Here is a 12598-nt window from a genome sequence, read left to right as displayed (position 1 = left end):
CTTGGGAGCCACAGGTCTTTCATGTCAGTGCTAGAAAAATGGTGACAGAAGGGATATGGCTGGGTGGGGAGACAAACACAAGGCAGGAGAAGACAGGAGTTCAGGGATTAAGTCTTAGGAGTTATAGAAACAGGATACTCTTTTTGTTCTAAGGATTTCGTAGAGGTAAAACTCTAGTGGCTGACTGCTCTGCTTGTATGATCTTTCAGCTTTCACTCCCTAATATCTGACTCTGGGTTTTTATTATTAATATCAATTAAAAATCATGCTACAGGCTGGAAGTTTTCTTACTTTGAGTTTGATTTCTGTATGTATTATAGTCAATGTGTGTACTATCTTCTACAGTAGTGCCTTGCCATGTAGTTACATGCTTATTGCTGGTTTTGCTTTGACAGTCTCTATGATCTCCCATCAATAACTCAAGGGACGTATCCTATTCATTGCACTATGATATTCATTTTATAACCTTTACTAATCCATGTCTTCTAGATGAAACACTGCCCACCAAAGCTTTTGTATTTTTTGCCTTGATATTAACCATCATTATAAGGGTAAGATAATTGATAATCCTGATTTTGACTTGCATTTCTTTGATAGAAAATTATGTTGAATATTTTTTCATATAGTAAGTATCCATTAATATTTATTCACTCTAAAATGTCAGTTCAGGTTATTTGCTCGTTTGAAATTTGAGTTTTTCTTCTACTGATTGCATTTGTTTTATATTATATATATTAGTTCATTTCCAGATGATTAATAATTTAAAGGAATTTTTCTCTCTTTCTGAAGGCTATTTCTTCAATCTTGATTTTTATGCAGATGTTTATATGGCATTTATTCACTGATATATATGATATATAATATTTGTAAGATTCTGTTTTCATTTTCTCTTTGTGTGGGGTCTTATTCAAAAGAGTCACGACTTATACTCATGAGTTGATTTTCTCTAGTTGTTTTACATTTTCAGGTGTTATATGCTAGTCTTTAATCTATTTGTACTTGACTTTTACAAGAATGCTACCAGGGTCAGGTTTCATTCTTCTGGATATACAAGTCTATTATCCCAGGAACTTTAATTGCAGAAACTTTTCTTTGCCAATAAAAATGTTAATTTCTGATGTCTTGGAAGACAGTTGACTGTCGAATGTGGGAATTTATTTATGGAAACTTGAACTTATTGTACTCACCAATATAGGCATTATGTCCTTCTTAATTTAACCATAAAGTTTGTTTTTAAAGTCAAATACTGTGAAATCTCACCTATATGTTTGTATTTTACTCTTTACTATCACATTTAAAGCATCATTTTTAAGCTTCTTTATTTTCCTTTCTGTGTATGAATGCTTTGGATGTATGTACACCACATGTGTGCTGGCTGGATCGGCTAGAGCTCAGTTTATGAATGGCTATGAACTACCATGCTTACAATCTAACACATATCATCTGCAAGAATATCAAGCTCTCTTCACCTTTGTTATCTTGCCAGCGCCATTTGTGTCACTTTTAAAACTTGAAAACTTTAAACTCTAAAGCCTTATTCTCAGTAAAGGAAAGAAAGCAGTTAAAGTGTTACTGATAAAACCAATCTTTTCACTGCGTTTGTTAATCTGAATGTTCTGCAACAATTATTTGTGAAGCTGTAGAGTCTAAGTCCATTGACTTCATGGTAGATCCTGTTCAGAACATTCTTCTGTGATGAAGCCCATGGTCCCATGAACAGACCATTGTAGCAGAAGACACAGGTAGTCAAGCATGTATTTCCATCATACTGCCTCAGCAATGCAATTTTGGTGACAATGGAGTTATTAACAGGTTTCTATAGCACTTTGACTGTACTGTGCCTTTAATGCATAAAGACAGTTTGTGAAATCTGTGGGCAAAGAAAACTTTCAATTCCTATTACCAAACAGCCCTCACCCACGGGGAACCAGAAGCAAAAGTTACGAGTCTCACAGTCCCAGTGAAGTGACTAAGTTAGTGCCATATTCACCTAAATTGATTTTGTATGTCCACTTAGACAGTTATCAACCTTCCATTCTCCACTAACCATATCCACCTTAGTAAATTTTTTTTGAAATTGTCTCTGACCCTGTTGTACCTTTTCCTATCAGAGGAAGTTACATGCTAGCCTCATTACATAATAAGGATGAAGGGAGAAAGAAGAGTTGCTGGAAATCTGCTGCTCCTTCTCCAGCTGTCCAGTCCTAAATAGGAAAACTCCTTCCTTATCTATAGGGAAGGTGAATTACTTCTCATGTCTCACATAACATGAAAATGGAATTTCTTAGCCAGTGAAAGAGTTTAGAGCCTTTACCCACATCTCAAATGTCTCAAGCAATGTGAAAGCAAATAACATTTACCCTGTCCTCAAGATCTCCCAAACTGACATATGAAGATGCTATAGAAGAGGAATCTTTTACCTAAACATAGCACTCGAGTGATAGGAAATCGACCTAGAAGTTCAGTTGCTCTGCTCTTTACTCTGTCTTTTATGTCTTCCTCTTAACAAAAGTTAACTCCAAGGGTCCATATACTATTCGCCTATGCTCTTTGATTAAAGAAGGCATCTAGATATTCTGTCCTCAAACACACAGCTTTAGAAATTATTCAGAATATCCAAGCAGCATGTTTGGAACTTTGCTGCACAATCTAAAAATAAATAACTCAATGGGATATTCTATTTCTCTTCTAAATTGTCAATAAGATGATGTTTGGTTTTTTTTCATGAATTCCTTTACAGAGCTTCCAGGCACTTGTTTTTTATCCAAGAGTTTGAAAGTTAATTATAGTTATGTTACCTTTCTATAGAACTCTAGCATATAGTCCAGCCAGTTTTACAACTGCATTTAACCTTACTAACCAAATTTTATGTTAATCATGATATGAAAAATCTTAATATTTTTCACAAAGTGATAATATAAAAGGCCCAAAAGATGGGTCTGAATGTACTGTGGCCAATGCAAAATGTTCAAGCTCTTCCACCAATTAATGTCTTTCCATTTGATGATCAACAATAATGACAAAAATCATCTGTCTTAACTAGGCAGTGTTGGCAGATGCCATTAATCTTAGCACTCAGGAGGAAAAGCTAGGAGATACTCTTATGTTCGAGGGAAGCCTAGTCTACAATGTGAGTTCCAGGACAACCAGAGATACAGAGAGAAATCCTGCCTGGCAAAACAAAATAAAGCAAAAACAACACAAAATTATAGGTCTTGCCAACACCTATGACAAAGCCTGCCTGAGATTATTTATTTGGATTTCTTACCTGTTCTTTTCCTCCAACAAGGACAAACTATCATACTTGTTAACTATCTCCTCCCTAGAAACTGTAATAGTACTAATAGTCTCACTTTTTATGTGTTCCACATATAACCCTCCTCCCATAGCATGGTCCAAGAATACATACTATCACCAAAAGCTGCTCTGATATTTTGAATCTTTGTCATCTGTTCAGTCTTATTGTCAGTTTTGCTATGAGTACATCTGATGAACACTAGCCTTTTCTACATTGCCCATTTTGTCACCCTGAAGCATTTAAGAGAAATCTAAATTCCTATGAGTTTTTTGGGTGATCTTTGAGAACTAATGGGATGTTTAACTATTTCTTTTCTTGCTACTCTGGACATTTTTTTTCAGGACTCATAATTAAACAACTGGAGTGAAGCCTTCTTTTCATCAGTTTATTACTTTTTTTCTAACGTGTCTCTGGGCTTTCCAGCCTCAGGTTCCTGCTCATCTAGGTAGCTTCAAACATAGGCTCCCTTTCATAGTGTGGGCTGCAAATTAGACTACTCATTGTTGATCATTTTCTCAAGTTCTGCATGTCCATTCTCTCCACACATCTTGCAGGCAGGATAGATTATAGGCTAATAATTTTGTATCTGGAATGCTTTTCACTCCCAACAATGCAAGCTTCTTGGTTATAGAAGATGGCTGGTCCAAGCTCCTTATCCTCCACAACTAGGAGGCCTCACTAGGGTTACTCTAGAATCTTGGTATTTTGTACTGTGCTAGGTTTCCACATAATCATACAAATGCCCTCCAATTCATCATCTCTTCTGGTACTCATTCCCTCGATGCCATCCCTCCTGATCCCTTCTTTTCTCATTACCAGTCTACCCATAAATCTGTTTTATTTTTCCTTCCAGGAAGATGCATCTTGTTACTTAACCTTTCTGGGTCAATGGGTTGTTTTAAGTATAATTTATTTATTAGCTAATATTCACTAATAAGTGAATACATACCATGTTTGTCCTTTTGGGTCTGGGTTTCTTCACTCAGTATTTTTTTCTAGTTCCGTCAATTCTCTTTCAATGTTCATAGTTTTATGAAACAAATGGATTTAACAGATTACTACAGAACAATCCACCCAAACTCAAAAGAATAACTTATTCTCAGTACCTCATGTAACTTTTTCCAAAACTGACTACATGAAGCGTGATCAATAAAATGTCAGAAACAGAAATTGGGATTCAACCTGAAGGTCAGAAAAGCAAAGCTTTTGCCCACTGGCTCTTACCTCGACCTCAGTCTGAAATAGTGATCCTACCTCCAGAAAACTCAGGATAAGACTAAAACTGAGATCTGTCTTCTCTCATCTTATAATCATCTCTAATTCTGGATTTAAAGGCATGTACTGCATGGTTTCTATGGCAAGTTATTATGACTACTGGGACTGAAGATGTGTGTTATTGTTGCCTGGTCAATAAGGCTGGCCCGTGTAGCTGTTTTACTTTTTTAATCCTCAGACAATCTGTATTTATTAAAATAGAAATGAAATGCCACTATGGACCACATATTCAGTCACAAAATAAATCATCAAATACAAGAAAACTGTAATAATTCCCTGCATCCTATCAGGCCACCATGGATTTCAGTAACAGCAGAAACTATAGAGAGCTCACAAACTCATGGAAACGGAACAGTTCTTTACTGAGTAACTAATGGGTCAAAGCTGAAATGCATAAAGAAATTAAATGAGTTCTAAAACACAATGAAAATAAATATACACCATACCCAAATTTATGGGACAAAATAAAAGTGGCGCTAAGAGGAAAGTTCATATCATGAAATGTCTACATAAGGAAATTAGAGAAATCTCATATTAGCAAGTTAAAATTGCAACCGAAAGATTTAGTACAAAAAGAAAACACACTCAAGAGGAGGAGATTACAGGAAATAATCAATGGGGCTGAAATCAATAAAATAGAAACAAAAAGAACAATAAAATGATTCAATGAAACTGAATTTGTTCTTTGAGAAATAGAAGATAGACAAACTCTTATCCATACTGACTAAAAGACACAGAGAGAATATTAAAATTAACAAAATCAGAAACAAAATGGTAACATAACAATAGTCACAAAGAAAATCCAAAGAATCCTTAGGTGATAGTTAAAAACCTGTTTTTCATAAAATTTCAAAAAAACCTTTAAATATGTAAGATGAAAATAAATAAACATAAAGGTGTATAGAACCAGAGAAAATAGAATTGTCTTCTTCCCTCTACACGTACCCCAATGGACCTGAACACTCCCATTCCACTATCCCCCACCTACCCAAATACAGAAAACTGAAAAGAAAAAGAAAGAAAACAGATTAACTCAAGACTCTGCGATAGAGCAACAGGGTACAATTTGGAATCTGCACTGTCTGTGGCTTTAAATACTCAATCTTAAGTCAAATCTATATTTAACATTATGAAAGACAGTTAAACTGCTCTCTGACATGAGTGTATATGAATATTTAATTGCTTTAGACATTATTATTCAATAATGTTTATTTATTTATCCAAGAATACATTATAGTCATTGTACTTGAGACAGAAATTGTTGAACAACAGGTATGTAAGTGATAGACACTCATTAAGTACATAATAAATTATTTAAGGTAATTTCATCAAATATTCCTTAAATGTTTTCTAGGGCAACTTGATCTTGATGTGTTCTGAGGAAGAAATCATCAGCAATTCAATGATACATAATAAAAGAATCCAAACCTCCGTGATAATCTTATTTTAACTCTGAAATCTCTCAGTGTGTGTCCTGGGAATCTGGCTTTAATTTGGGTTCTTCCTTTCTTTGTGTCCCACAGTTTTCAAAAGACAATATTGGAAACATCACACAAAGTACTTAAATGGAACAAATGACAGAACAAATATTTCTGTATATTTTAACATTCACAAAAACATAGTCTTGAATGCAGTTCAGTGTTACAGAGATTATTTCAAGGTGATCCATGGAAATAGCAAATTACCAAATTGTGAGATTGAATTCTTAATAACAGACCTGGTTATCGCATAAAATTTTCTATTTAATGCTAAATGACTCATATGTGTTTTAACAATCATACCTATTTATATAACCACCTATTCATTGGTTCCCATACCTACAGCTATACATCTATCCTAAAATGCTCTGGAACTAAGTACATATATAATTTCATGAAATTCATCATGGATCAGGTAAACCTGAATCAGTTTTCTCAGAAATGCTTGGGATATTAGTCATCACATAAGAATTCTTCTTTAATCTGTGTATATGACAATATACTTGTGTGTTCCTTTGACTTTAGCTGTAGGGAATCTTAAGGTTTGGGTGGCTATTGATTCTGTATTTTAGCATTCATTCCTTTTTTCATCCTTTTCTAACTAGTGAGAGGTCATGAAGCTAAATCTTTAAAGCTAAAGCTATATCTTTTAAAATAGCGTGGTTTCAAAAAGCAAGTTTTTAGATGTTTTCTAACTGTACTGTAAGATTAGCATAACTATTTTGGCTATGTGACAAACACTGTCAACAGAGAACAGAGCAATCCATTGAAAACTGCTGATGGATTGTGTTCTATACAAAAGCTGAAATCAACAACAGAAAGCAAGTTTTGAAAACGTCTGCATTGCAAAATTTAACTTCTCATTTTCTTTTTGGTAAACTATTCTTTAATACACAGAAAATGGTCGGATGGTATATCATCTGAAACTATATATTTAGTTGCTCAGATATATGTGTGCTGTGTTTCTTTCTCAGGGTTCTGATATTTGATTGACCTAGAATAACCATGCATACTTTTTAAGGGAAAATGTTTTTTAATTATTGTATGTATTGTTTAATAATGAAATTAGCTTAATAGACACATCCACCATCTTGAATTATTTTCATTAATTTAAAGTGATTAAGTGCAGAGTCAACTCTTTATTTTACCATATACTGTACTCATCATTCAGTACCATAAAAGAGAAGTGTCTGTGTCTATGACACTATATCTATGTATCTGGACTCTTCTCAGTCTCTAGTAACGACTACTCTATTTTGTAAGCTAAAATTTCTAAAAGACTACAAAAGTGACATTGAAAGTATTCCACATGGATACATTTATCCTGTTGAGGAATGAAAAAGTAGTTGGAAGTTCATCGAACTAGTTCTGACACTTTTTAGTAAGAGGAATGAAGCCCATTCTAGCTTGATCATGAGAAGGTTATTGTGGAAGTACAGAGCATGCGCAGTGACCTCACTTGTTCTGTCTAAGAACAGTGTGATCAAAAACCAACTGTGCAACTACCCAGGCCCAGAGCCAGGGTTATGAGTTGGCCTACCCCAATATCTACTGCATCTCTGATCTACTAAAGCACGGGAACAGGCTGGTCCTGCAAACCCAAAGTTGCAAACCCAAAGGTGCAGGATCTCCGTGACACAGGGCAGCAGCAGGATAACCAAGAGGAGTCCCAGTAAGGGTACTGATGCTGCAGTAGAAACCAGAGGGCTTGAACCAGACCCAAGACTCTTTACACTGAACACTTGCAAGTAAAGATATATGGAGAAAAAGGTTTCCTGCATTACTTACTGTGCCATACTACATCTTCCATAAGGTGATTAATGGTGAAATTTCTCTTTAATTTATTTTCTCTGAAATATTATTTTATTTGGGGGGAGAGGGGTTGCAAGAGCGGAGGGTGGATACAAACAGGGAAATGAATGGGGTAGACATACATGATGTGAAAGCACAAATAATAAATAAAAAGTTTAAAAGACTCCTTGTGTGTCATTTAAATATTTATGCTTTAAGTTCTTGTTTTAAGTTTTGAGGCTGCATCATTGCCACTTCATTGATTCTGAGAATGGAGAAGAGATAAGTGGTCTCCCAGTATCATACTGCTAGCCTAGAATGGAGAAGGGAATGGAAACCGAGGCTCATAATTAACATATCCTCCATCATGAAAATGGTCTTAAAGAAGAAACAACAAAGAGTGTTACTATTAAGTTCTATAGTTTTAGAGTCTTATGGCAATCTATGAAGCCAGATACAGCTTACTCTCACATTACCAGGCTTCTATTTTCAATTCCTCCTCTGACTTGTCTCTTCTCTCCAGTGCTTGACTTTCAGGAGGAAAATGAAAATAACCTTTCAAATTTTTTTTATGACTATTATGTGGAGAAACAGCTTTTAGTAGTTCCTTGTATAAGTTTTACAGAATTTAAAATGAAATCTGTCAGCATAAGTTGACTAACAGTGAGGCATGAATGATTTTGGTGGGGGATGCTGATAAGAGAAAACCTTATGCCTGTGCAGGGGCAGAGTTTATATGATATTTCTCTGATCTCTCTCAGTTCTACTGTGAATCTAAAACAGTCATGAAAAAACAAAGTCTTATGATAAAAGTACCCCTTTGAATATTCAATGACTAGGTTACAGCTTAAAATTAATCCTCATATGAATATAATCTGCCCATTTAAACCTTTACCTAGAATTTCAGGTATGCATGTGAAACATCTTATTTCTGCAATTCACTTTTTTTTTGTAGCCAGATTTCTCTTTCTTTCTCATTACTTTCAGTTTTAAATTTTATAATAATATTTTGTTTGTTATTTTGTTTAATTATTAGAACCCCCCAAATTTTTGTATTTAAAAGCCATGGCCATTTTTGTTTTTTAGAGCTTTTTTTGGAATGAAATTTATCACAAAATGAAAATATGTCATGTTCTCTTCTCATATAGCCAAGAAAGGTAGAGAACATTTTACAATATAATGCTATTATTGTTAAAGGCAGTAACATGAAGAATTGTTGTACCTAATTGGAGATTTTTTGTTTTGTAGAGTTTTAGAGTCATAATAAAACATTTATAATTTATATTTATCATTTTCATATACCCCATTAAAATAGGACTGAAATTCCTATTTTCAGAAAGCTTGATATTTTTGTGAGTGCTTACAGAGACAAGAAGCACATTAATATCCTATTACTTTTCTTCTTCATCATAGATTCAAAATCTTGAAAAATACATAGTTCCTTATTTTCATAAATAAGTGGATAACTTCATATCCTAATCTCATTCAGATGAAATATACATAAATATATAAACATATTTTAAGTAACTATATGGTTTAATCATAGTATTTCTTACAAATTTCTGAGATATATGTTGATAAAAGTGCAGATAGGAAATTTTTTATTAGTGGTGTGTCTTAGTTTTTCTTTTTTCTTCTGAGAAAAACATCAAGATCTAAAACAACTTGAGGAGAAAAGGAAGTATTTCCTTACAGCTCACAGTCTGTACTGAAGGGAAGATGAGCCAGGAACTGAGACAGAAACCATGAAGGGATACTTCTTACCGGTTTGTTCCTCATAGTTTGCTCAATTTGCTTTCTCATACAAACCAGAATTGCCTGCTTGTGTTTTACAGCACCCAACCCTACATCAATCATTAGTCAAGACAATCACACTCAAGCTAACCCACAAGCCAAGCTTAGGGGTACATTTTGTTTCAATGAAGATTCTGCCTTCTTAGATATGGCAGGGTTTGTGTCAATTTGACAACAATCAATGAGAACAAGCAATGAAATTCTGCAGGTATTATTAGCTAAGCAAGGTAGACTCCTATGTTAGTTTCCTTCAAAAAATCTTTTGTCTTCAGCTAAAATTTGTTGCTACAATCTGATCCTGTCCAGAAGCACTATGACCCATCACTTTAATCTTTTACATATGTGTTCTGTTACTTGAGGTAAGCATGACTTTAAATTAGCCTATTCAGGGAATCATTCCTTTAACTGAGCACAATTATGAACCAGTCAACTGCTATATGTTGCTGCAGGAATTCCTACTACCAGTAGCCTTTAAGTTACCTGCCCACTTGGGCGAGGCCTCTTATCCTATTTATGCTGATGCAAAACATGCATCCGGCGGGCCTCTTTTCTGGCTGTGGGATTCAGTTGCTGTTCTTCATTTTAGCTGAGGATTGTGACTTGTGAGACTACCCCTAAATAAATAACCCTCTATTATTATCAGTTCTGAGCTAATGTGGGATTTATTTTAAGCGTCCTTCTTCAATATGTGTATTTGTGACACCCTGACTAAAACCTCCATACTTCCTTTGTTTAGGGGGACTTGCTTTAAAAATGACTCACATGTTCTACTTGCCTGCTGCAGTTAGCAATCATTCTCCACTCTCTATTAAATGAAGAAAACTATAAAAAGGAGATTTATCCAATATAGCACATTGGCAGGATGGTCCAATGCATCTAGTGATTTCCTCCAGTTTGTCCGAGGACTGATGTGAAGATAGGGTACAAATAAAAGGCAAGAGATATGCATCATTGTCTAGCAAGGTAGGGCCAATGCTCACCACAACATCACCTCCACATCTCTTCAGCATATATCTGACATCTTCTAAGTCAAGTTCCTTCTGGGAAATTATAATTTCTGAGGATCTCTTATTTCAGTAATCTGATAGCTAAGTAGAGGAACAAGCCCTTATATTTCCCACTCTTTTTTTAAAAACCTTAAACTTGAGGTGAAATATACTTCTTTTTTCTTGTAACAAATGTTCTAAACAAATTGCAAGTAAGAACCAAGATTAGAACGCATTCAGATAGTGTCAGGTTAGATTGTGTAACTTGCAAAATCGCTTGTCTTTTAGTTATTTTTGGAAGAGCTGGCAGTAGCAACATTTTGTTAGTTTGAAATATTCTTGTCAGAAGGCCAAGGGTGGTCTCAAATTTGCCATTCTCCTGCTTTGGCTTCCTATGTTCTAGGGTTCCTGTCAAGATCTACTCTGGCCACTGTGACCTCATTGCAATTCTGATAACTGCTTTCATTGTCTCTGAACAATATTTTTGGCATAGTGACTAACCATCTTATTACTTGCAAATATTCCATTGCAATTTTATCTATAGGTCTCAGTCCATTCCTAGGAATTAAATTCTGTACCCAGCCTAGTGCTCATGAATAGAACAATTAGTACAGAATCTGGAGTACTTTAAAGTCTATAGAGGGAGAAGTTCTTACATAAGAAATAACCACAGTGCAGCTACTGAACTCCTCAACTTCGGGGGACTTGTGGCCCATTTATTTATAAATGACTTAGTATCCACAATGTTCTTTTGGTTAATATTTTAATGGAAGTGGATGAAATTATTTCTAATAGGGGCTTTGATTTTGGTGATTAAAAATAACCCCATCATTACTCTTCTTTCATTTTAGAATAGTTAAAACAATAAAACATAATTTCCCAAGTAGATTTTCAAACATCTTTTTAAATCTGAATTTTGTTGTTGGCAAATTCACATTCTATAAAGTATGTTTCTTCTTTAGAAAATATATGTAAGAAAAGATGATGGTGGTAGATTTTCCCTATATAAATTATTTTTCTTGAAGTACATTTTTCAATCTTTCCAGAATATTGAAGACAAGAACAGAGAAATCAACATATATTGAATGTCAATGTACCAAGAATTAGATAAATTTGCAAAACAATGGGTTACTCTGTTAAGAAATCACATTAAATATATTTTGAGATATGAAAATAGTTATTCAAAGAGATTATAAGTACTAGAATAAAAGAAGTAGCATATCCTTAGATATATAGAATGTTTTATAAATACACCGCTATTGTATGAAATTTCAAATTCCAGATGGTAAATGTGAAACAGCAGTGAGTTTTGATATGCATATAGCCTGATAGTCATCTCCCCTCTAGACTACTTCCTACAACCTCATACTTCCCCCATCCATTTCTTGATTAAATTCTATACAACTGTCCTAAGACAATAATACCTGACCAGTTTTCCTTATTTTATTCTCTTTTGTTTAAAGTAGTTAAGCCACTAACTCATATTTTCCTACCCCCTACAATCAAGACTGGCCATTATTTGTCTTACCCATCTTTTTCTCTATTAAACTCCCAGAATCTGTACTCCCTACACACACCTTAACTAGACAAAACACTAGAATACAGACTGTGCCCACTATACTAGCTAGTCACAGAATTTGCCAATTTCTCTCCTTGGCATGCTGTCTGCTCACCTCAGCTCATTTGTTCCATTTTTTCATAAAAGCTACAGCAAGCTGAAGTTACCCTTTTGTGCTAGTTGCTTTCACAGTTGCTGTGACAAAATATCTGACAGAAAGTACCTCCAGGAGGAGCAAATACATCTTCCACTTTGAGAGGTGCACTCTGTAATGCTGAGTGGATGGAATGATAGCACAAGGCCATTTGCTGGCATCTCGTCAGACAGGAGGCAGAGAAAGGGAAACTTAGGAGGATCCTCTGGATTCTTCTCTTTCCGTTTTACTTATCCTTGGTACACAGTGCATAGGATGGTGCCT

This window comes from Microtus pennsylvanicus, chromosome 13, assembly GCF_037038515.1.
Source record: "Microtus pennsylvanicus isolate mMicPen1 chromosome 13, mMicPen1.hap1, whole genome shotgun sequence".
NCBI classification, from domain to species: domain Eukaryota; kingdom Metazoa; phylum Chordata; class Mammalia; order Rodentia; family Cricetidae; genus Microtus; species Microtus pennsylvanicus.
The sequence above is the reverse complement of the archived record's forward strand: the minus strand, read 5'-3'. Positions refer to the sequence as shown.